This window comes from Mustelus asterias, chromosome 28, assembly GCF_964213995.1.
Source record: "Mustelus asterias chromosome 28, sMusAst1.hap1.1, whole genome shotgun sequence".
In the NCBI taxonomy this organism is placed as follows: Eukaryota; Metazoa; Chordata; class Chondrichthyes; order Carcharhiniformes; family Triakidae; genus Mustelus; species Mustelus asterias.
The window spans coordinates 9338713-9362704 of record NC_135828.1 but is presented as its reverse complement, the minus strand read 5'-3'; the positions used below and the strand labels follow the sequence as shown (position 1 = coordinate 9362704).

Below are 23992 nucleotides of genomic sequence, written 5' to 3'. Positions count from 1 at the left end.
CCCGCAGTGCGAAGATGTGAGGTTTAGGTTGATTGGCCGTGGTAAATTACCCGTTAGTATCAGGGGGATTATGGGGATAGGGCCTTGGTGGGATTGCTGTTGGTGCAGGCTTGATGGGCTGAATGGCCTCCTCCTGCTCTGTAGGGATTCTATGATTCTCATCACAAAACCTGGTGGCACAGTGGTTATTACTGCTGCCTCACAGCGCCAGGGACCCTGGATCGATTCCTGGCTTGGGTCACTGTCTGTGCGGAGGTTGCACGTTCTCCCCGTGTCTGCGTGGGTTTCCTCCGGGTGCTCCGGTTTCCTCCCACACTCCAAAGATGTACGGGTTAGGTGGACTGGCAATGGGAAATGTGTGTGTGTGGTGGTAGGAGTGGGGGTGGAGCGTTGCAGGGATAGGGCGATGGACAGGATTTGGGTAAGATACTCTGCCAGCAAGTCAATGTAGACTCGATGGGCCGAATGGCCTATTTCTGTGCTGTAGAGATTCTATTCTATTTTAGATGGCTTGCTTAATAGTGCTAAACCTGGCTACTTGTGCACACAACCTGGCTACTTGTGCACACAACTGCAGCGGAACGAGTGGGAATGGGGCGAATGTTGGCCAGGACCCCAAAAGAATGCCTTAATCCTCCAATTATACCATGGACTCTTTAATATTTAACCTAAGCGCCTCAATAATGGGAGGCAGTGGTGTAGTGGTAATGTCACTGGACATTAGGCCCAGGCTAATGCTCTGGGGAGATGGCTCTGGGAATCTCCTCATGGCAGCTCGTGTAATTTAAGTTCAATTAAAAAAATAAATCCGGATTTTTGTTTTCTCCCTGAAACCATTGGTGATTGTTGTGAAAGCCTGTCTGGTTCAGTGGCATCCTGACCTGGCCTACATGTGACTGCAGAGTTGGCTCTTGGCTGCCCTGTGAAATGGCCCAGCAAGCCACTCAGTCCAAGGGCAATTAGAGATGGACAACGAATGCTGCCCTTGGCAGAGAAGCCCACCCCCCCCCACATGGATATATATCTGAAAAAGCAGACAGACAGAGCCATGGTTTTAAAGGACAGCGTCTCTGACAATGTGACATTCCCTTGGTGCTGCACTGGGGTGTGAGCCTGTATTTATCATTTTAATGAGGTACTAATTATCACCAAGTGCGTGCTATTAATAGCAAACATGGTAGAAGAGCTGTAGGGGATGATCTATCTCTGCCCAATGCAGCAGACAATAATTCACTTCTGTCTCGTCGCTTGTGAGTCATTGGGTAAACCCTGACGTGAGATTTAATCCCGGGGCAACTTATTTGACACTCTCTCCTTGATTCCGTTGACTTTGGAAATGAGTTGAGGGCTGTGTGTGGGGGGGGGGCCTCTCGTCGCAGAGTTAGAAGGACGGTGTGAACATGAGGGTCATTTTAAATTTGAGGCATAGCTTGACCAGGAGCTAGTGTAAGGGCAGTGACCACAGGGATGGACAGGACTTGATGTCAGTAATGATAGTCAGCAAGAGTGTTGAATAGGCTGGGGTTTATAGACGGGGTGAGGTGATTTGATGTGATTTATTATTGTCACATGTATTAGTATACAGTGAAAAGTATTGTTTCTTGCGCGCTATACAGACAAAGCATACCGTTCATAGAGAAGGAAAGGAGAGGGTGCAGAATGTAGTGTTACAGTCATAGCTGGGGTGTAGAGAAAGATCAACTTAATGCAAGGTAAGTCCATTTAAAAGTCTGATGGCAGCAGGGAGGAAGCTGTTCTTGAGTCGGTTGGTGCATGACCTCAGGCTTTTGTATCTTTTTCCCGACAGTGGAAGGTGGAAGAGAGAATGTCCGGGGGGGCGTGGGATCCTTAATTTTGCTGGCTGCTTTTCCGAGGCAGTAGGAAGCGTAGACAGAGTCAATGGATGGGAGGCTGGTTTGCGTGATGGATTGGGCTACATTCACGACCTTTTGTAGTTCCTTGCGGTCTTGGGCAGAGCAGGAGCCCATACCAAGCTGTGATACAACCAGAAAGAATGCTTTCTATGGTGCATCTGTAAAGGTTGGTGAGAGTCGTAGCTAGCATGCCAAATTTCCTTAGTCTTCTAGGAAAATAGAGGCGTTGATGGGCTTTCTTAACTATCGTGTCGGCATGGGGGGACCAGGACAGGTTGTTGGTGATCTGGACACTTAAAAACTTGAATCTCTCGACCATTTCTACTTCATCCCGTTGATGTGGACAGGGGCATGTTCTCCACTACGCTTCCTGAAGTCGATGACAATCTCCTTCGTTTTGCTGACATTGAGGGAGAGATTATTCTCATCTAACCAGTTCACCAGATTCTTGATCTCAATCCTGTACTCTGTCTCGTCATTGTTTGAGATCCGATCCACTACGGTGGGAGATGAGAGACCAGCCAGGAGAGCTTTGGAATAGCCCAGTCTAGAGGTGATGGAAGTAGGAGTAAGACGTACAGCAGCAGCTGCTGTGCTGAGGCAGGGGCAAAAGCACCAGGGAATCAAATATCACCATATAGTCTACAAAGAGAGGCGGGCATTCTAAAATCACTGACATAGTAACATAGAAAATAGGTGCAGGAGGAGGCCATTTGGCTCTTCGAGCCTGCACCGCCATTCAATATGATCATGGCTGGTCATGCACTTACAGTATCCCACTCCCGCTTTCTCTCCATACTCCTCGATCCCTTTAGCCACAGGGGCCACATCCAGCTCCCCCTTGAACATATCCAACGAACTGGCCCCAACAGTAGAGAGTTCCACAGCTTCACAGCTCTCTGAATGAAGAAGTTCTTCCTCATCTCAGTCCTGAATGGCCGTACCCCTTATTCTTAGACCCTTTAAACAGCAGGTTGCTGTCCTTCCAGTTGTAATGTCATAATTCTTACCAAAGTACAATTAACTTTTTGCTTTTTCCGCTGAGGTGAGGTTGGAATTGGTTAGAGAGCACATTCCATTGGGGGCAGAACAGCAATTTGCATTGGTATAGCACTTTCAATGCACTGAACAATCCCAAGCTACTTCACAGGAACATTACAAAAATAGATGTGTGACACTGATCCATCCAAGGAGGTATCAGGTCAGGTGACCAAAAGCTTGGCCAAAGTGGTTTGAAGGAGCATCGTAAAGGATTTAGAAAAGAGCGGGGAGATAATTCTAGAGCTTGGGGCTTCAGCAACCGAAGTTGCAGCCACTATTAATGGAGCAATTAGAATTGGGAAGGCATAAGAAGCCAGAATTGGAGGGGTGCAGGGGCTGCGGGACTGGAGATTACAGAGAGGACTGAGATGAACTACGAGAAGGCTGAGGGGGCCATGAATGAGGTGTATAAGATTATGAGGGGTATGGACAGGGTGAGTAGGGAGGAGCTGTTCTTCCCGATTGAGAGGTCAGTCACGAGGGGGCATAGATTTAGGGTGAGGGGCAGGAGATTCAGAGGGGGTTTGAGGAGAACATTTTTCTCAGAGGGTGGTGGGAATCTGGAATGCGCTGCCTGGGAAGGTAGTGGAGGCTGGAAACCTTACAACCTTTAAAAAAAAATATTTGGAGAAGCACTTGAAACATCACAACATTCAAGGATATGGAACGAGAGCAGGAAAATGGAATCAAAGAATCACTACAGTGCAGAAGGAGGCCATCCGGCCCATTGAGTCTGCAAGTCCCCTTGACACTAAGGAGCAATTTAGCATGGCCAATCCATCTAACCCGCACATCTTTGGATAGTGAGAGGGAACCGGAGCACCTGGAGGAAACCCACCCAGACACAGGGAGAACGTGCCAACTCCACACAGTCACCCAAAGTCGGAATCGAACCCGGGTCCCTGGCGCTGTGAGGCAACCGTGCTAACTACTGTGCCACCATGCGTGCCCTTAGTGGTAGTGATTGCCAGTGCAGACTCGATGGGCTGAAGGGCCTTTTCTGCGCTGTATGACTGTACGAAGGCTGGTGGCTTGAGAGGATTTATTTTTATTCATGCTCAGGGTGTGAGATCTGACGGCAAGGCCAGGGTTTGTGGCCCCTGAGGAGGTGGTGATGAGCCTCCATTAACACAATTGCCATTTCAGGGGGTAGTCACAAGTTGGCCACATTGTGACTCCAGATTCAGAGGATAAAGGCCAGACCTGGTCCCATTGTAAGATTTCCTTTCCTAAAGGACACCAATGAATCAACTGGGTCTGGCAATCTCGGTAACCTTATGGTCACAATTACTGATGGTAATTTTTTTTTTAAATCCCCGTTTTATTTCATTTGATGAATTTAAATTCTGCAACCGAGGTGGCACAGTGGTTAGCACTGCTGCCTCTCAGCGCCAGGGACCTGGATTCGATTCCCGGTTTGGGTCACTGTCTGTGTGGAGTTTGATGTGGAGATGCCGGCGTTGGACTGGGGTAAACACAGTAAGAGTTTTAACAACACCAGGTTAAAGTCCAACAGGTTTATTTGGTAGCAAATGCCATTAGCTTTCGGAGCGCTGCTCCTTTGTCAGATGGAGTGGAAATCTGCTCACAAACAAGGAGTTTGCACATTCTCCCTGTGTCTGCGTGGGTTTCCTCCGGGTGCTCCGGTTTCCTCCCACAGTCCAAAGATGTGCGGGTTAGGTGGATTGGCCATGATGAATTGCCCTTTAGTGTCAGGGGGACTAGCTAGGGTAAATGCATGGGGTTATGGGGAAAGGGCCTGGGTGGGATTGTGGTCGGTGCAGACTCGATGGGCCGAATGGCCTCCTTCTGCATGGTAGGGATTTTATGATTCTATGAACTGCTTCGATGTGATTTGAACCCTTGTCTCTCAGTCACGAGTCCAGGCCTCAGGATTGTTAATCCAATAATTTGACCACTATGCTGCAAGATTTTGGAATCTAGCAAGCATGTATTATCGGAAAATGGGTAATTCAGAGAGTCAGCGGTCTGTGAGGCAGGTACGAAAAGTGCTTCAGTGTCTACTCAACAGGAACCTGAGGTACATAATATATGAAGCCTGATTCCATAGAGGGCAGTGTGATTTGGATGTACTAATTAATCATTTTCTTTCTGTATGCTCTCTGTCTCTTTTGCACTGTCAGAAAGGATCAATAGTCTCTCGCTGCAATGCACATTCTGCCTGCCTCACGGCGAGTCAGTTTTGCTGCCTGCATCGCGTGGTCCAGAACACACAAGTCTGTGCTGGTGACTAAGAATTGTTCAGGTTGCCTGTGGAGCTCACCAGCGGAATGTGTTGGATCTCCTCCGGACATCCCATCGCCTCCAGCAGGTTCCCCACCGTTCTGGTGGAGTTTGGAGGTGAATGCCCATTCCCCCACCAACAGTCCGTGAGCAAACATCGCTCTTCCTCTCCTGCGGCTGGCCGGTGGCACAGTGGCTGGCACTGCGGCCTCACAGCGCCAGGGACCCGGGTTTGATTCCCGGCTTGGACCACTGTCTGTGCGGAGTCTGCACTCCCACACACGCACACACCCTAGCGGGCGCGCGCACCCTAGTGGGCGAACACCCCCTAGTGGGCGTGTGCACACCCCCTAGCGGGCGTGCACACACACCCCCTAGCGGGCACGTGCACACCACCTAGCGGGCGTGCACACACACCCCCTAGCGGGCACGTGCACACCACCTAGCGGGCGTGCACACACACCCCCTAGCGGGCACGTGCACACCTCCTAGCGGGCGTGCACACACACCCCCGAGCGGGCACGTGCACACCTCCTAGTGGGCGTGCACACACACCTCCTAGCGGGCGCGCGGACACACACCCCCTAGCGGGCGCGCGGACACACACCCCCTAGCGGGCGCGCGGACACACACCCCCTAGCGGGCGCGCGGACACACACCCCCTAGCGGGCGCGCGGACACACACCCCCTAGCGGGCACGCGGACACACACACCCTAGCGGGCACGCGGACACACACCCCCTAGCGGGCACGCGGACACACACACCCTAGCGGGCACGCGGACACACACCCCCTAGCGGGCACGCGGACACACACACCCTAGCCGGCACGCGGACACACACCCCCTAGCGGGCGCGCGGACACACACCCCCTAGCGGGCGCGCGGACACACACCCCCTAGCGGGCACGCGGACACACACACCCTAGCGGGCACGCGGACACACACCCCCTAGCGGGCGCGCGGACACACACCCCCTAGCGGGCACGCGGACACACACACCCTAGCGGGCACGCTCACACACACACCCTAGCGCACGTGCGCACCCACATAGGAAAGGTGATGGCCTAAGCTATTATCGTTAGACTGTTCATCCAGAAACTCAGCTAATGTTCTGGGGACCCGGGTTCAAATCCCGCCACAGCTGCTGGTGGAAATTGAATTCAATAAGAAGTATATACCCGGAATTAAGAATCTACCGATGACCATGAAACCATTGTCGATTATGGGAACAGCCCATCCGGTTCACTAATGTCCCTTAGGGAAGGAAATCTGCCGTCCTTACCTGGTCTGGCCTATATGTGACTCCAGACACAAACGCGCACGCACAGTGGTATTTATGCCATTATCTAGGGGCTATATGGCTGCTCCTGTTCCTTTGCATGGCATCTGGGCAGCTTTTAAAATAAGTTGTCTTGTCACAGCAGAAGACAAAAAACGTGAGGAGGAAGCTTGATTCCTGGCAGCGGTGTTTGGTTAACTTTATTCTTGAGTGCAGTGTAAATAATTCATGGAACTGTTCACTACAGAAGCCTGCGTCACCCTGCACCCTTTCAGCCGGAGTATACTTGTTCTAACCTAGTTTCATCTGCACTTTTATCATGTTTTGAAGTTGGCAACCTGTGAACTATCAGGTCAATTGTCACAGTTGCCTTCTTAAACTAAAGTTTTTTGAATTGAACCTACATGTCCATTGGCACGTTGATCATTTAAGATTCCCCGTCTCAGCTGTGAACAAGTTTAGATGCATGTACTGTTTTGGAAGTTTTTTGCTTATTGCCTAGGGATGCTGGATTAGTACAGGAGGGAGAAAGGAATATCTGTGGTGATAGGGTAAGATGAGGTAAGCTGGGAGGAGGCTCTTGTGGAGCATAAACATTGACTGGATGGGCCGAATGGACTGGGTCTGTGCTTAAAATTCCCAGCAACCCAAGTCAGTTAGGTTAGAGTAACGGTGGACGGCACAGTGGTTAGCACTGCTGCCTTAAGCGCCAGGAACTCAGGTTCAATTCCGGCCTCGGTTGACTGTGCGGAGTTTGCACGTTCTCCCCGTGTCTGCGTGGGTTTCCTCCGGGTGCCCCGGTTTCCTCCCGCAGTCCAAAGATGTGCCGGGTTAGGTGGATTGGCCATGTCAAATTGCCCCTTAGCGTCAGGGGAATTAGCAGGGTAAATATGTGGGGTCACGGGAATAGAGCTTGGGTGGGATTGTAGTCGGTACAGACTCAATGGGCCGAATGGCCTCCTCCTGAACTGTAGGGATTCTATGATGAAGCAGTTGATCAGTTGGACAAATGGCTTTCTACCTTGCATCTGATTTTGACTCGAGCTGCCTAGATTACTGATTCTATCCAAAATAATCATATTGGTTGAACAGATAAGGGAAACTTACAACCGGTGCAGATGAATTAAATGTGTACCGATGGGTGTAGGTTGCTGCATGTGGATGCTTGTGTTTTGACACCCTCTAGATAGATATACTCTGTGGTGATTCCCCAACACTGATCAGAGCAGGGGGGTGTCACGTGGGTGCAATTGTGATGGGAAGCAAGTAGCTGAGAAATGTCTGAATGAATATTAAGCTCATGGTGATAATGATGAGAAGAATGTTCGGAGTTCACTTCTTTTCAGACTAGCTCCCTGAACATCCCAGTTTCAATCATTCAGTGTGCAATCATAGAATCCCTACAGTGCAGAAGGAGGCCATTTGGCTCATTGAGCCTGCACTGACCACAATCCCATTCGGGCCCTATCCCCATAACCCCATGTGTTTACCCTAGCTAGTCCCCCCTGACACTCGGGGACAATTTAGCATGGCCAATCCACCTAACCTGTGGAGTGTGGGAGGAAATCGGAGCACCCGGAGGAAACCCACGCAGACACGAGGAGAACGTGCAGACTCCGCCCAGGCAGTGACCCCAGTCGGGAATCGAACCCGGGTCCCTGGCGCTGTGAGGCAGCAGTGCTGACCACTGTGCCACCATGCGCTGCGTTCCTGATCATGTGCGGTCATAGAATCCAAGTTTTCTTTTCCCCCACAGAGCTTGAACGGCAGTGAGAGTTGATCGCGATCCCACCCACAGATCGCTTCTCATACCCACGGCCGTTGAGAACCATCTGAGAGCCAAGTGGTCAGGAATCCGTGCGTGCGCGTTTGTACCTGCCTGAGAATATGGATTTGAACTATATGTCCAGCAATTCCACGTGCTTCTCCTTTGAGTCAATTGGAGTACTCGACAGAGAGCAAACTCTTTCCAATAGACTCTGGAACTGAGTCGAGAATCTTCAATACTTGTGTCTAATTCTGAGGCACAAGGTTGAAGGGTTTGCGTCTTGCTGACCACGTGAATGAATACGCCTTTGAATTGATTAAAAAAAGAAAGGCTTGCATTTATATAGCACCCTTCATGATCTGGGGATGTTCCAAAGTGATTTACAGCCAATGCAGGGGGTTAGATGTGCCGTCACTGCTGAAAATGTGGCAGTCAATTTGTGCACAGCAAGATTCCATAAATAGCAATGTGCTCACCGCCTCCAGTACTTTTCTCTTTTCCCTTTCATACAAAATGGGAGCAGGAGGAGGCCATTTGGTCCTTCGAGCCTGCTCTACCATCCATCACGATCATGGCTGATCATCCAACTCAATATCCTGATCCTGCCTTTCCCCCCCACCCCCCATATCCTTTGATCCCCTTTGCCCCAGGTGCTATATCTAACTGCTTCTTCAAAACATTCAATGCCTTGGCCCCAACTACTTGGTGTGGTAGCGAATTCCACAGGCTGCCTGCTCTCTGGGTGAAGAAATTTCTCCTCCATCTTGTACCTTGTATCCTCAGACTGTGTCCCCTAGTTCTGGGCACCCCCACCATCGGGAACATCCTTCTTGTATCTATTCTGTCTAGTCCTGTTAGAGTTTGATAGGCCTCTACGAGGATGTAAGTCTCATTGGCATAGCCAGCGTTTGTTGCCCATCCCTATTTGCCCTTAACTGAATGGCTTGCTGGGCCATTTCAGAGGACATTAAGAGTCAACCACATTGCTGGGGCTCTGGAGTCACATGTAGGCCAGATCGGGTCAGAATGGCAGATTCCCTTCTCTCAGGGACATTAGTGACCCAGATGGGTTTTTAAGACAATCAATGACCTTTTCATGGCTGCCATTTATGTTCCAAATTTTTTCATTGAATTTTAATTCCAACATCTGCCGTAGTGGGATTTGAACCCATGTCTCTGGATTGCTAGTCCAGTGAGATTACTACGAGGACACAGCCTCCCTGAAAATGTTGCCTGAGGGATCAATATTGGCCAATTCACTGGTTGGATCATTCCTCTGCTCCCCTTCAAAATAGTTCCACACGAGACTTCGCGTGCTCCTGAGCATGGATGGGGCCTCAACTGAACACCTCACCTCACACAGTTTTATTTATTTATTAGTCACCAGAACAAGGCAATGAAGTTACTGTGAAATTCCCCTAGTCACCACACTCCGGCGCCTATTCAGGTCAATGCACCCTAACCAGCACGTCTTTCGGACTGTGGGAGGAAACCGGAGCACCCAGAGGAAATCCACGCAGACACGGGGAGAACACGGAGACTCCGCACAGACGGTGACCCAAGCCGGGAATCGAACCCGGGTCCCTGGCGCTGTGAGAGGCAGCAGTGCTAACCCACTGTGCCACCCACTCTCAACAGCACTGCTGTCAGAGTTTGTGCTCAAATCTCTGGAGTTCCCACAGCGTTCGGACACAGAGCTGGAAGTGCTTCTCACTGAGTCACACTGCTATTGGAACTCGCGACATCATTTGGTGTGCGCTTTCCAGTAAAGATCGTGAGTAATTTTAATCTGTTCTTATCAATGGGGTCGAACACCGGTTAGTTCAGTGGGCTGGACGGCTGGTTCATGATGCGGAGCGATCCCAACAGCGCAGGTTCAATTCCTGTACCAGCCTTCCCAACCTTGAGCTGAGGTGATCCTTGGGTTAAATCAGCACCGGTCAGCTCTCCCCCTCAATGGAGAGAGCAGCCTCTGGTCACCTGGGACTTCAGCGTCTTTACAAATAAAGATTTTAAAGTTTATTGATTAGCTTCACAAGTAGGCTTACATTAACACTGCAATGAAGTTACTGTGAAAATCCCCACTCCGGCGCCTGTTTGGGTTACATTGAGGGAGAATTTAGCATGGCCAATTCACCTAACCGGCATGTCTTTCAGACGGTTGCTGTTTGATGCAAAACCCCCGACAGAACTGCCATAGGTCTGATGTAAAGAAAGAAGGAATTTGCAGTTGCGAAGTGCTTTCTTACCACTTCAGTATAACTGAGCGCCCATTGGAAATCCTACCAAATTTACCACCCTACTGAAAACCTACTTTGCCCAAGCATTTAGCCATCATCCCTAATGTTTATTTATTAGTCACAAGTAGGCTTAAACCAACCTCCCATCCATTGACTCCGTCTACACTTCTAGCTGCCTCGGCAAAGCAGCCAGCATAATTAAGGACCCCACTCACCCCGGACATTCTCTCTTCCACCTTCTTCCATCGGGAAAAAGATAAAAAGTCAGGTCACGTAGCACACCAGGATGATAGGGAGTGGGATAGCTTGATCTTGGTTTCAGATAAAGCTCGGCACAACATCGTGGGCCCAAGGGCCTGTTCTGTGCTGTACTGTTCTATGTTCTATGTTCTAACCGACTCAAGAATAGCTTTTTCCCTGCTGCCGTCAGACTTTTGAATGGACCTACCTCGCATTAAATTGATCTTTCTCTACACCCTAGCTATGACTGTAACACTACATTCTGCACTCTCTCCTTTCCTTCTCTATGAACGGTATGTTTTGTCTGTACAGCGCGCAAGAAACAATACTTGTCACTGTATGTTAATACATGTGACAATAATAAATCAAATCGAGTCAAAAACATTAACACTGCAATGAAGTTACTGTGAAAATCCTCTAGTCACCACACTCCGACACCTGTTCGGGTACACTGAGGGAGAATTTAGCACGGCCAATGCAGCTAACCAGCACATCTTTCTGACTGTGGGAGGAAACCGGAGCACCCGGAGGAAACCCACGCAGACACGGGGAGAACATGCAAACTCCACACAGTCACCCGAGGCTGGAATCGAGCCCGGGTCCCTGGTGCTGTGAGGCAGCAGTGCTAGCCACTGTGCCACCATGTTGCCCTTGCGAGCATGGTTCAAAAAGACCTTCTGGCAGCACGGCTGTTACTGATGCTGATGAACTGGGAGGCTGAGTGTCAGTGTGCCAGCTAACTGCAGGCTGTGTGTCAGAGCTAAGATCCACCTTGACCTTAGCCGAGATTCCCATGTGCGCCTTCCAACATTATTCCGGAGGTTCGGAGCCTTCGTTGAATTCAATTCTTCCAGCCAGTTAGTGGACGGTGAGCGAAGGGGGGACATTGTGATTATTTTTACGAGGCCTCCCTCCCACGCTCAGCGACAACACTCCCTCAAAAGGCACAGCCACTCGCTGCATTTTAATGCACTGAGCCCTCAAGGGAGACCTGGGCAAGATTTTAAGTGACAGGTAATTACATAGTCTCATCTTGCGGTCCGTCACCCATCAAGAAGAGCGATAGACAGCAAATGGAGGAGAGAGTGCCTTCACATTCCAGAGACGTGACCTTCTAACTGAGAGGCTTTTAGTTCCCGACTCCCAGTACAGTCCCCGCCGTACTGCACGGTGGGGAATTCATACCAAGTGTGTGTACAGTTGTGAGGTTTGAGATTTGTTGCGAGATTTTCTTTTTTTATTTTAAAAAAAAACCTGCTGCCTTGTTAGTTAGTTGGAAATTATTGCAGCCACTTGTAGGGCTGGTGACAACGGCAAATGTGACGTGAGAACAACTTTTTTCACACAGCCAGTGGTTGGTGTCTGGAATGCACTGTTTGGGAGTGGGGTGGAGGCAGGTTCAATCGAGGCATTCATAGAATAGAATAGAATCCCGACAGTGCCGAAAGAGGCCGTTCGGCCCATCGAGTCTGCACCGACGACAATCCCATCCAGATCCTATCCCTGTAACCTCTTGTATTTACCCTGCTAATCCCCCGTCACTAAGCTGCAATTTAGCCAATCCACCTAACCTGAACATCTTTGGACACTAGGGGCAATTTAGCATAGCCAATCCACCTAACCTGAACATCTTTGGACACTAGGGGCAATTTAGCATGGCCAATCCACCTAACCTGAACATCTTTGGACACTAGGGGCAATTTAGCATGCCCAATCCACCTAACCTGAACATCTTTGGACACTAGGGGCAATTTAGCATGGCCAATCCACCTAACCTGAACATCTTTGGACACCAAGGGACAATTTAGCACGGCCAATCCACCTAACCTGATCATCTTTGGACACCAAGGGGCAATTTAGCACGGCCAATTAACATAACCCGCATACCTTTGGAGTGTGGGAGGAAACCGGAGCACCCGGAGGAAACCCACGCAGACACGGAGAGAATGTGCAGACGCCACACAGACAATCACCCAAGCCGGGAATCGAACCCAGGTCCCTGGTGCTGTGAAAGTGCAGTGCTTGTCACTGTGCCGCCCTCATTTGGGAGGGCTTTAGATGATTATTTGAATGGAAATAATGCGCAGGGCTACGGAGGGGCTTTGGGGGGGGGCGGGGGGGGGGGAAGGGGAAGGTAGGGGAATGGCACTCAGTCATGATGCTCATTTGGAGAGCCAGTGCAGACATGATGGGCCAAACGGCCTCCTCCTTCTGCACCGTAACAATCCTGTGATTTTGTAACCAGCGGGCCGGTGAAGCGGACTTCTTCCAAAAGGAAGAAGTCACAAGAAAAACCTGGGGCCGGAGGAAGTCAAAAAGGAACCATTGAGGGTCGTGAGTGAGTTTCATCTTCTGTTGCTGGAGTTTCACACGCCTGGGGCAGTGCTTGCTGGGAGAATGAATGGGGGGCTTGCTGAAGAATGTGAATGGTTTTGTTTTGAGAGAGAAACGTGAAGAGTGACACTGCTTTCACCAGATTGGTTTTGGTAGGTCTTGCTCGGAAAGATCACCCAAGGGATTTTGCTTTCAGAGTGACGGTCAACTTTCAAGCACTTGGGTAAAGGTCTGAAGTACGCCCCCACCCCCTTCCCCACCTCCCCCCGCCCACTCCCTTTGAAACAAAACCCAATCCTGTTACATGCTCGACACTGAACGCTCCAACTCCCCAGCGTAATCAGACGGACAGCCGTTTCTCTCCCTCTGATTTGATCTTTTCGAGGCTAAATTTCTCGTTTATGCGCTCCCACCCCACCGTTCGGCATTGACCGCCTCTGTCTCATTTTGACACACGGGGTCCGCCTTGAAAGGAAACCCGCCGCGCGGGCCGGGTCCCGCGTTTCGTCGGCTAGCGCGGATCCGAAATTGGTCGTTTCTCCCGCCGCTTTGTGTGGTTAAACCCCCGTGCCGCCGCTGACGGCGGTCTGGTAGCAGAGTTTCAGTCTGAAAGGCAAGGCGGGCGGGGGGGGGGGGGGGCGCAGATGCTGTATTTGATCAATCTTGTAGCTTTTGAAGCTGATTTGCTGTTTGAGTATTCCACAGCGGCACAGTGAGATCAAGGGCAACAAGACGAAACATATGCGCCAACCGACAACCTGTGACTGGGTCTGCAGAGTCCCCGCTGTCAGGACAGAGAGTGACAGATAAAAGTTTGATATTTGTACTTCCGCGGCATCACACAAGCCCTCATTAATTCTTTTGAGATAAAGTCGTGGAAAATTGCGGCCCTTTGCTCAGCTGGGGAGAAGGTTATTGATTTGATGGTGAAACTCAGCATTATTTTCGCTGTCTGACAGCTTGTTCTTCAGATGGATTTGGGGAGGGGGCTGGGGGGGTGCTTTATTGATGGAAATGTGGCCACTCCAAGGCAGTTATTGAAGGATGTGTTCCCTCTGCGTTGTGCACTCAGAGTTTTGTTATTTCTCCTCCGCTCCCCTCCAGTCACCCCGCTGTTTGCAAGTGGCAAACGCTGACTTTCTTTTTTGCCTTTTTCAAGAGTCGTGGGGCTGGCTCTCTGTAAATCATTTCAGAGCCTCAGTCATTCACATTCAGCGTTGTGTAACCTCCTGGGGGTTAGTGAGAGCTGAGTTTCGGGCAGGCCTGATCCACGACCGGTTATCCCAATTCAGCTCCTCAGAAAAAGAAAACGCTGGCGGGAATGAGAGTTGAAAGTGGGCCTGTCAAGATTTTGTGAACTTTCACGGCGGCACAGTGGTTAGCACTGCTGCGTCACAGCCAGGGACCCGGCTTCGATTCCCGGCTTGGGTCACTATCTGTGCGGAGTCTGCACATTCTCCCTGTGTCTGCGTGGGTTTCCTCCGGGTGCTCCGGTTTCCTCCCACAGTCCGAAAGACGTGCTGGTTGGGTGCATTAGCCGTGCTAAATTCTCCCTCAGTGTACCCGAACAGGAGTGTGGCAACTAGGCAATTTTCACAGTAACTTCATTGCAGTGTTAATGTAAGCCTACTTGTGACACTAATAATTAATCTTAAACTTCAGAAACTATAGAATCATGGAAACCCTACAGTGCAGAAGGAGGCCATTTGGCCCATCGAGTCTGCACCGACCTCAATCCCACCTCGAGCCTATCCCCGTAACCCCACATATTTACCCCACCGATCCCTCTGACCTAGGCATCCAGGACACTAAGGGGCAATTTAGCATGGACAATGCACCTAACCCGCACATCTTTAGACTGTGGGAGGAAACCGGAGAACCCGGAGGAAACTGGAGCACCCAGAGGAAACCCACGCAGACACGGGGGAGCATGTGCAAACTCCACACAGACAGTGACCCAAGCCAGGAATCCAGCAGTGCTAACCACTGTGCCCCGGTCGGAAATAGCAGAGGGTGGTTTGGATCCATCGACCTCTGGGCCCAGCACGCTTCCGCTGTACCACTCTGCCAGTTAAACACGTTTATTCCTTGGTCTGGTACGTTGGATGGGAGACCAGAACCAGGGATCATAAAGGTAGTCATCCATAAACTCAGTCAGGAATTCTGGAGAAACCTCTTTATCCAAGGAGTGGTTAGAATATGGAGCTTAATCCCTACATTACATGGACTGCAGCGGTTCAAGAAGGCAGCTCACCACCACCTTCTCGAGGACAATTAGGGATGGGCAATAAATGCTGGCCAGCGACACACACACCCCATGAATGAAATTGAAAAACCGCAAAGAATATTTGAAGAGAATGTTCCATAGATTCACTGAAGCGAAGAAGTGTGTGTGGCATAGAAGCACCAGCATGGATCTACTGGGCTGAATGGCCTGGCTGTAAGTTGTATGTATCTCAAATGAATGAAAGAAGCAGTTAGTAGGCAAGATGTCCCACGAATAGTTCATGCTGAGTTCTTTATTCTGGTTAAAGTTAAAAAGTTAAAGTTTATTTATTAGTCACAAGTAAGGCTTACATTAACTCTGCAATGAAGTTACTGTGAAATTCCCCTCGTCGCCACATTCCGGCGCCTTTTGCGATTTGCTGGCCATGGCTTTGCTCCTGATTGCTGGAGTGTACAATGTGTGCAAAGTAAGATCCCGCGGGCACTTTGTCAGATCTTCAGGAGGTCCCAAGGTCCTTCAGAAGCAACTACGCACCTTGGAAGTGCCGATATTGTGGTCCTGTAGGCAAATTTGTGAAGGTCAGAGAGACCCGGGTTGAAAAACATGAGACAGCATCTTGCCAGTAAGCACCTTGGACTGAAACGTGGTCACATTTGCTCTGTGGGAGTCGTGGGTGCTCCCCTAGGTGCTGTCACTCACCCATGTCAGTGTCAGAGTAACTGAAGTCAGATGGAATGCAATGGGAGCAGAGTGGATAAGATTTGTGTTGCTGGGTTAGTGCGGGAGCTGGATGCCTTCCAGCTGACTATACATGGCCACAAAGCACAAATCCATCATTCGCTGACCCTTTCAACCTTTGTACTTGAACAGGTTTCAGGTAGAAGACATCAAACGCTGGCTGAGGTGGGGAGGGCAATTGGAGCATCACAGCTGAGCCCAATTCTATTCCCTGTTTAGAGTCATGCCTCCAGTGACTCTAAACAGGCTATTAGTGTCCTCCTGGACACTAATAGCCCATCAGCAATTGATAGTGTCAGGGAGGTTTACAGCATGGAAACAGGCCCTTCGGCCCAACTTGTCCATGCCGCCCTTTTTTTAACCACTAAGCTAGTCCCAATTGCCCGCATTTGGCCCATATCCCTCTATACCCATCTTACCCATGTAGCTATCTAAATGCTTTTTAAAAGACAAAATTGTACCCGCCATGACTCAGCTTGTAGCGCTCTCTCCGCTGAAACACCAGCTTCTGGCATCAAGTCCTACTCTCAAGACTTGAGTGCAAGTATCAAGACTGACACGCCAGGGAATGCTACATCGGAGGTGCTGGCTTTTGGATTAGAAGCCCCGTCTGTCTGCTCGAGTGGGTGTAAAGGATGCTATGCTTCTGTTTCGAAGAGGAACAGGGGTGTTCACTCTGGCCAATATTTAGCCCTCCATCAACATCACAAAAAAATGACCTGTTCATCGTCAGGGGGTGGCACAGTGGTTAGCGCTGCTGCCTCACAGCGCCAGGGACCCAGGTTCGATTCCTGGCCTCTGGTCACTGTCGGTCTGTATAGAGTTTGCACGCTCTCCCCGTGTCTGCGTGGGTTTCCTCCGGGTGCTCCCGTTTCCTCCCACACTCCAAAGATGTGCGGGTTAGGTGGACTGGCCATGCTAAATTGCCCCCTTAGGGGGATTAGCAGGGTAAATACGTGGGGTTGCAGGGATGGGGCCTGGGTGGCATTGTTGTCGGTGGGCCGAATGGCCTCCTTGTGCACTGCAGTGTTTCTATGACATTTCCCCCGAGCTTGTGGGATCTACATTACATTACAACCGTGTTACAGCACTTGGAAAAGGGAAGTCAGTGGCGCTTGGAGACGTTCAGTGGCTGTGAGAAGCACTACATGTGAATGCAAATCTTTCTTCCTTGTACAACATGTTGAGGATGCAAAGGAATGTGCACACCAAGCCAGAAAAATGGAGTAGTCCCATACACAATATCGACCTGTCAGAAGGTGAGCTGGTCACCCACTGGAAAATCACTCCAGGATCCATTCTTTCGGCATGGAGGGGCTGGACAGAGTTCCACCTGGCTTTTCCACCAGCCAAATCAATCCTCCCCAACAGCGAACCAAACAGACGCACTATTCTGTCGAGGTTACAATGTTATAGGAATAAGAGCAAACCCATTCATCTAATCATCTATCTCAATGTCACTTTTCCGCTCTATCCCCTTATCCCTTTACGTAATTAGTTTCCAGAAATCTATCGATGTACATGTTCAATAACTGAGCTTCCACATCCCTCTGGGGTAAAGAATTCCAAAGATTCACCACCCTCTGGGTGAAACAGTTCCTCTTCATCTCGGTTTTGTGTGGGCCCCCCACCTTATTCTGAGACTGTCTCCCTGATTCTAGACTCACCAGCCAGGGGAAACATCTTATCAACATCTGTCCTGTCAGAATTTTATAAGTTTCAATTAGGTCAGTCCTCGTGCTTCGGAACTCTGAGAACCACAGACCCAGTCTCCTCAATCTCTCCGCAGGAGACATTCCCGCCGTCCCAGGGATCAATCCGTTGAAGATCGGTTGCACTCCCTCAGTGGCAAGAATGTACCTCGTTCGGGGGCCAAGACAGTCTTTTGGACTGTGGGAGGAAACCGGAGCACCCGGAGGAAACCCACACAGACACGGGGAGAAGGTGCAAACTCCAACACAGACAGTGATCCAAGCCGGGAATCGAACCCGGGCCCCTGGCGCTGTGAGGCAGCAGTGCTAACCACTGCGCCACCATGCCGCACTGTCTGTGCGAAGTCTGCACGTTCTCCCCATGTCAGCGTGGGTTTCCTCCGGGTGCTCTGGTTTGCTCCCACAGTCCGAAAGACGTGCTGGTTAGGGTGCATTGGCCGTGCTAAATTCTCCCTCAGTGTACCCGAACAGGCGCCAGAGTGTGGCGACTAGGGGATTTTCACAGTAACTTCATTGCAGTGTTAATGTAAGCCTTACTTGTGAGAATAATAAATAAACTTTAAACTTGAATATGAAGCTGGATTGGGGAAAGGAAACCCACTGCTCCCTCTTATGTCTGAAGTGTGCCATTAAAGTTGAAACAGCAAACGCTGAAAGTGTTGGCAGGTCAGTCAGGATCTAGGGGGCAGGAGAGACAGGCAGGCAGGTTGACGCTCCAGATGTTGGCGACACGCTGCGTGAACGGCAGCATTGCTGCAGATGTGTTTGCCTCTGCACTGCTGGGCCTCAAACCGCAGCCAAGCATCGACGTTGCTGTCCTTCTGTAACTGTCCTTCTGTGAGCCCGGGGCAGCGGCTGTAATCGCTGAGGGACGCCGCTCCCCCTCTCAATGCCTGGAACATGCACTCGATCGCAGCGGGACCTCGCAAAGAGTTAAACCTCCAAGTTGGTGGGAGTTGCCTTTAATATTTAACAGGGAACTATTGGTGCAAGCGCAGGAACGTGTTGCCCAGGCTTTTCCAAACAAATATTTGAAATCATTTGGGAGTTGTTGACTTTGCTAATCCACGGTTTCTTTGCATTGTTGTTTTGCAGCCACAGAGAGGATATTCTGACTTGGAAGAATTCTTTGTCGATTCGCAACACCTGCGGTGCCTCCTACCCTCAGGCGTTCAAGGTAGGTGAGTTGTGCATGACTGGATTCCTTCTCTTTTCCCCATCCCCCCGCCACCCATAATTAATGTGATCGGATTTGCAAATTGGATTGATGAAGCGGTGAGTTTGAAAGTGGGCCTCTCACTGACGGAACGGATGATTTAAATGTATTTCTGTTCAGGCTTGTAGTGGCTTTCATCCAGAAGGAATGTTGAACCCAGCAGTCGTGGCTTCCATTAGTGAGAAGGTCCTCTTGCCTTGTGTGTGTCTGTGTGTGTGTGTATGCACACATTTCTAGAAATGCGTTCATGTCTTCTTAACGCAAGAATAAGAATTTACTTTTGTGTGCCTTGTCCTGCCGAAATTCACCCTCAACTCTGACGGTGAGCGACGGTTGGCCATGTGAGGGAGAGGCTGTTTATGATGCCAGGTTCAGGCTCTGGAATGTTGGAAGTCAGGAACGCTCCAGCGATGGGGTTCACCAACAGAGGCCTTGTCCGCATGAACTTATACCGCTGTGTTGCTCATCCAGAAGAAGCCTTAACTTCCTGATTAAAGGAAGAGGAGATGTCCTGAAGAGTGCCTCCAATCACTGTGACTGATAATTGAGAGATTGTCCCCAGTATCCAAAAGTGGATTGTCGGGAAGAGGTCATGTGTCTTTGGAGCCTGGCGAACTGAAGTTGCATAGGGCTGCGTGGTGGTGGATGATGAAAGAGGCTGGTGGCCTGGCCTCAGTGCCAGTCTTCAGGTAACTGCGCCCGGCTTTGGAATTGTTTTCTGTCCCGGGGTTTGAGAGTGGCTGGCTGGGCCAGCATTCATTGCCCATCCCTCGAAAACATGTAATGGTGAGCCACCTTTTGAACTGCTGCTGTGGTGTAAGTATACACCCGCAGTGCTGAGAGATTGTGCGGGCTTCCAGGTTTTTGAGCCAGTGGCAATGAGACAATACAGCCCCCAAGTCAGTATGGGTGTGTTGTTTGGGAACTTGGAGTTGGTGGCGTTCCCATGCATCTGCTGCCCTTGTCCTTCCAGACGGTAGAAGTCATTTGTGGGTTTGGAAGATGCTGTTTAAGGAACAATAGTGTGTTTCTGCAGTGCATCTTGTAGATGGTACGCACTGCTGCCGTTGTGAATCTGTGGAAGATGGATTGAATTGTGGAGGTGGTGGATGGCGTGCCAGTCAAGCGGGGGCTGCTTTGTCCTGGATGGTGTCGAGCTTCTTGAGTGTTGTTGGAGCTGCACCCAACAGGCAAGTGGAGAGAATTCCATCGCATTCCTGACTTGTGAAGCGATCGGTTGTATCCATGTCTCTGACAGGAGGGAATATTAATAACCAAATGAAGGAAGACTTGAGATTTTAGTTTGAACTCTGTCAGAAATCCTCTTCCACTGAGGGAGGGAGGGAGGGGGGCGCAGCTCAACAGCACTGAAAACTTGATGTACAAGTGCTTCGATGTAACTAAAAGAAGGGAAAAAGCCCCATGTCTGCCTTGAATATATCAAATAGGAAACTTGCACATAATTTTCCTTTTCCCTGGTTTGTGACTTTTTGCACACTTTCTTATCTTTTTGATGTTGACATTTAAGATTCAGCGAGTTGTCTCCGATCATTCGGGGTCCCTGCACTTTAAACTGGAAACACATTTTCGATGCTGATAGATATTGATGCGCTGAATGCAAACCGTTTGCTGCAGTTTGATGATAAATGGAAGAGACAGATTGTGCGTGATTGGCATCTTCTGCTGTGCATTCTGTGAGCTGCATGCAGAACTCCTGGATTCTAATCGTCGTCTCAGTAAAGCAACTGCCCCTACCCCCCAGCTAAAATGTTGCTCTGTGCATTCCGCGTTTGTTTAGCAAGGAACCTCCATTAGATTTGTCGGGTGGTACGCACTGAATATTACCGGATGTGATGGTTAGACTGGGTCAGATCTATGGTAGACGTAAACCTGAGGGTGTTTTCAGGAAGGAATTTGTTCGGGTCATGAAGAAGAAACGGGGGGAATATTTGTCCAAGTCCGGGTGTGGGTGACCGGGAACAGGAAGTTAAATTTGATGTTCTTCCCAGGCCAAGATTTACTAGGATGCTACCGGGACTTGATGGTTTGAGTTACAAGGAGAGGCTGGGACTTTTTTCCCTGGAGCGTAGGAGGCTGAGGGGCGATATTATCGAGGTCGATAAAATAATGAGGGGCACAGATCAGCTAGATAGTCAATATCTTTTCCCAAAGGTAGGGGAGTCTAAAACTAGAGGGCATGGGTTTAAGGTGAGAGGGGAGAGATACAAAAGGGTCCAGAGGGGCAATGTTTTCACACAGAGGGTGGCGAGTGTCTGGAACAAACTGCCAGAGGTAGAAGTAAAGGTGGGTACAATTTTGTCTTTTAAAAAGCATTTAAACAGTTACATGGGTAAGATGGATATAGAGGGATATGGGCCAAATGCGGGCAATTGGGATTAGCTTAGTGGTTAAAAACTGGGCGGCATGGACAAGTTGGGCTGAAGTGCCTGTTTCCATGCTGTAAACCTCTATGACCAAGATTTCTTCCTGTGTCTGCATGACGACAGCAGGGTAGCCGGTCGCTTCTCTCGTATGTTGCCTGTGGGGCCTTGCTGTGTACGAATTGGCTGCCAATACAACAGCGGTGATCCCTCAGAAGCCACTGGTCGGTGGTGAAGCACTTGGGGTAACCGTGTGAGGATGTGGAATGTGTCGCACTGATGCAGCTCTTGCCTCATTGGTGATTTTGCATTCTGACGTAATGTCCCAAACATTCCTCCTGTATAGCCAGCCTGGGAAACAAATGCGGTTTCGATTTGATTTGATTTATTATTGTCACATGTATTAGTATACAGTGAAAAGTATTGTTTCTTCCCCTCTATAGAGGCAAAGCATACCGTACATAGAGTACATAGGGGAGAAGGAAAGGAGAGGGTGCAGAATGTAGTGTTACAGTCAGCTAGGGTGTAGAGGAAGATCAACTTAATGTGAGGTAGGTCCATCCTGATGGCAGCAGGGAAGAAGATGTTTTTGAGTCGGTTGGGACATGATCTCAGACTTTTGTATCTTTTTCCCGACGGAAGAAGGTGGAAGAGAGAATGTCCGGGGTGCGTGGGGTCCTTGATTATGCTGGCTGCTTTACCGAGGCGACGGGAAGTGTAGATGGAGTCAATGGATGGGAGGCTGGTTTGCCTGATGGACTGGGCTACATTCACTACCCTTTGTAGTTCCTTGCGGTCTTGGGCAGAGCAGGAGCCATACCAAGCTGTGATACAACCAGAAAGAATGCTTTCTATGGTGCATCTGTAAAAGTTGGTGAGAGTCGATTGGTTTTGTTGTGGGAGAGCTGGGCTTAGGTTGCAGAACATTGTTTGGAGTCTGACTCCTTCTGAAGGCGGCTGTGGACAGCAGGACAACCACATATCTATCAGCGGTTAGTGGTAATGGCGCGAATTAAAAGCTCTTCCAGAAGATATCCCTGGCTGGGATCACGATGATAATTACAGGGCTGGGATCACAACCTCAGCAGAGCCTGAGCTCCAACCCTACATTAAAAACTGAGCTTGATTGAGCTGTCCCCTGGATATCGGTGTAGCAGTGCCCTTTTACAGAGATTAGCAGAGGATTATTTACAGCTGCTGATCCCTACCTAGTAACAGCAACCCATCTACCAAGAGGGGAAGTAGTGGTGTGGTGGTAATTTCACTGGGCTGGTAATACAGAGGCCCAGGATTATGGTCCGGGGACACGGGTTCAAATCCCAGCACGGCAGCCCGGAGGAAATTAAATTAATAAATCTGGAATTGGAAGTTTCTCTCAGTCATGGTGACCGTGAAACGATCATCCATTGTAATGTCCTTCGGGGAAGGAAATCTGCCATCCTCTCACCTGGTCTGGTCTGACTCCAAACTCTCAGCAATGCAGTTGATTCTGAACAGCCCTCTGAGAGTGGTCTGGAAAACCACTCCACTCACCTGAGCAGCGCTCCAAAAGCTTGTGATTCCCAATAAACCTGTTGGACTTTTACCTGATGTTGTGAGACTTCTTACTGCGCCCTCCCCAAGTCCAATGCCGGCATCTCCACATCACTCAGTTAGGGGTGAGCAACACCGGGCCTCGCCACTGTCACCCACGTCCCACAGAATTAAAAAAAGGTTCCGTGTACATTCCTGCAGCAGAGGGCAATTGAAGGCTGCTTCACCCCGAACTCACTTGGTTGCAATTCTAGGAGTACAGAGGCTACCAGAGAATGGTCTTCTACCCTATTGAACGGGTGAGGAGATATTAAAACCAGAGGGGTAAATGAGGAAGGAGAAAATGGAAGAAACATAATTTGAAAGAGTGGATTGCTGACAACCTTTACTATCTCGGTTGGGACCTGGTCACCGGTTATTGGGCAACTGGCAAGGCCAGTCCAGTGGTTGGAAGTCGATCCGATCAGATAATTATTTTTTAAAACCTAACCCAGTGACTTGACACTGCGGTTGGACCCATTGCGTGTTGGCACACGACCATGCAACTGTGTATTAACTTTCAAGAGACAGTGTGGGTGACCTGATTTTTTTCCTGTTGTGAAAGATTGGTTATCATTGTGGCTAACGAGTCTTAGATGTGCACCGCAGTGTACGTAATGTGCTGATGAGACAGCGGATCCAATGACAGAAATCTGAGGGCGGCATGGTGGCACAGTTCATAGAAACCCTCATAGAAACCCTACAGTGCAGAAGGAGGCCATTCGGCCCATCGAGTCTGCACCGACCACAATCCCACCCAGGCCCTACCCCCACATATTTACCCGCTAATCTACACATCTCAGGGGCAATTTTAACCTGGCCAATCAACCTAACCCGCACATCTTTGGACTGTGGGAGGAAACCGGAGCACCCGGAGGAAACCCACGCAAACACGAGGAGAATGTGCAAACTCCACACAGACAGTGTCCCAAGCCGGGAATCGAACCCGGGACCCTGGAGCTGTGAAGCAGCAGTGCTAACCACTGTGCTACCGTGCCGCCCTGTGAGGCAGTTGTTAGCACTGCTGCCTCACAGCGCCAGCGACCCGGGTTTGATTCCCGGCCTCGGATCACTTTGTGTGTATGTGGAGTCTGCACCTTCTCCCTGTGTCTGCCTGAGTTTCCTC

General features: G+C 50.0%; 1 protein-coding gene across 5 annotated transcripts in view; it reads left to right on the top strand.

The window, feature by feature from the left end:
- The window catches only part of ndst2a (N-deacetylase/N-sulfotransferase (heparan glucosaminyl) 2a), a 567251-nt gene that overhangs the window by 330430 nt on the left and 212829 nt on the right, over positions 1 to 23992 (top strand). The window contains exons 1-2 of one of the 5 annotated variants that reach the window (XM_078199428.1): positions 18472 to 18642; positions 18793 to 18874. The gene's annotated coding sequence lies outside the window, so the exon portion shown is untranslated. Of the gene's footprint in view, positions 1 to 18471; positions 18647 to 18743; positions 18879 to 23992 lie in introns of those variants that run through there. The other 4 variants (XM_078199426.1, XM_078199425.1, XM_078199429.1 and 1 more) reach the window with 4 other exon arrangements.